We start from the raw sequence: 2,433 nt of genomic DNA, 5'->3' as shown, positions 1-2,433 counted from the left end.
CGGAAATAGTTACTATTGTTTTCTAGATGGATTTTCCGGATATTTTCAAATTCCAATAGCACCCGAAGATCAAGAGAAAACCACATTCACGTGCCCTTATGGTACTTTTGCTTACAAACGCATGCCATTTGGACTTTGCAACGCCCCTGCAACCTTTCAAAGGTGTATGATGGCGATTTTTCATGACATGATAGAAGAATGCATGGAAGTATTCATGGATGACTTTTCAGTCTTCGGTGATACATTTGAATCATGTCTAGTTAATCTTGAACGAATGCTTATTAGATGCGAACGATCAAATCTAGTACTTAATTGGGAGAAATGCCATTTCATGGTTAAAGAAGGCATCGTTCTTGGACATAAAATTTCAAAAGAAGGAATTGAAGTGGATAGAGCTAAAGTAGATGTAATTGCTAAACTTCCACATCCCACCAATGTTAGAGGAGTTAGGAGTTTTCTAGGGCATGCCGGTTTTTACCGACGTTTCATAAAAGATTTTTCTAAAATTGCCACTCCTATGAATAAACTCCTAGAAAAGGATGCTCCATTCATCTTTTCAGATGAGTGTATCAAATCTTTTAATATTCTTAAAGAGAAACTCACTAATGCGCCGATCATGATAACACCAAATTGGAATCTACCATTTGAACTAATGTGCGATGCAAGTGATTTTGCAATGGGAGCCGTTTTAGGACAAAGGATTGAAAAACGATTTCAACCTATATATTATGCTAGTAAGACGTTACAAGGAGCACAAACGAACTATACAACTACTGAAAAAGAACTCCTTGCTATTGTCTTTGCTTTTGACAAATTTCGATCATATCTCGTTCTAGCAAAAACGGTGGTCTATACCGACCATTCTGCTCTTAGATACTTATTTTCAAAACAAGATGCTAAACCAAGATTAATCCGTTGGATCTTACTCTTACAAGAGTTTGATATTGAAATCCGAGATAAAAGAGGAGCAGAAAATCTCGCCGCTGATCATCTTTCTCGTCTTGAAAATCCTGAGTTAGAAGTTCTAAATGAATCGGCCATACAAGACAACTTTCCTGATGAATATCTATTGAAGATAGATTATAATGAAATCCCATGGTTTGCAGACTATGCAAACTACTTAGTTTGTGGATTCCTTGAAAAAGGATTATCGTACCAAAGACGAAAGAAATTCTTCAGTGATATAAAACACTATTTTTGGGAAGATCCACATCTGTTTAAAAGTTGTCCCGATGGAATAATACGCCGATGTGTATTTGGAGATGAAGCTAGTAAAATTTTAAACCATTGTCACACAGGACCAACAGGAGGGCATTATGGGCCTCAACTAACAGCAAGAAAAGTTTATGATGCTGGATTCTATTGGCCTACAATTTACAAAGACGCACACCTTCTTTGCAAATCCTGTGATGCTTGTCAAAGGGCCGGAAAAATAAGTCAACGTGATGAAATGCCACAAAATGTCATCCAAGTATGTGAAGTATTTGACATTTGGGGTATTGACTTTATGGGTCCATTTCCAAAATCTCATAATAATCTATATATACTCGTAGCCATTGATTATGTATCTAAATGGGCGGAAGCACAAGCTCTCTCAACTAACGATGCACGAGTTGTAGTCAACTTTTTAAAACATCTTTTTGCAAGGTTTGGAACACCGAAAGCTTTAATAAGTGATCGGGGTACTCATTTCTGTAATAATCAACTTGAGAAAGTTCTTAAAAGATATGGAGTAACTCATAAAATCTCCACCGCATATCATCCACAAACAAGTGGACAAGTTGAAAATACCAACCGAGCTTTAAAACGTATTCTAGAGAAAACCGTAGGATCAAATCCAAAGGAATGGTCCATTAAATTGGAGGATGCACTCTGGGCTTTTAGAACAGCCTACAAAACTCCAATTGGAACCACACCTTTTAGACTTATTTATGGAAAAGCATGTCATCTTCCAGTAGAAATTGAACACAAAGCATTTTGGGCTTTGAAGACATGTAATCTTGATTTACATGAAGCCGGACGTCTACGATTAAGTCAACTAAACGAATTAGAAGAATTAAGACATGAAGCATACGATAATTCGTTAATCTATAAAGAAAGAACGAAGAAATGGCATGATAAAAGAATCAGAAGTTCAAAAGAATTTAAAGAAGGAGACAGAGTTCTTCTTTTCAATTCACGATTCAAGCTATTTCCTGGAAAATTGAAATCAAGATGGTCTGGACCATTCATAGTCAAAAGAGTTTTCCCATACGGAACGATAGAATTGATAAATTCAAATGGGATTGAATTTAAAGTTAATGGTCACAGAGTTAAACATTACATACATGGTCCGATGGAAGTTGACAATGAAGTTAATCATAATTTCACCACCCAAGAAAACCTTCAAAATGAAAACATAAATATGTTATCAACAACATATGAAAAATCAAA

This window comes from Rutidosis leptorrhynchoides, chromosome 3 (genome assembly GCF_046630445.1).
Source record: "Rutidosis leptorrhynchoides isolate AG116_Rl617_1_P2 chromosome 3, CSIRO_AGI_Rlap_v1, whole genome shotgun sequence".
NCBI classification, from domain to species: Eukaryota; Viridiplantae; Streptophyta; class Magnoliopsida; order Asterales; family Asteraceae; genus Rutidosis; species Rutidosis leptorrhynchoides.
The sequence above is the reverse complement of the archived record's forward strand: the minus strand, read 5'-3'. Positions refer to the sequence as shown.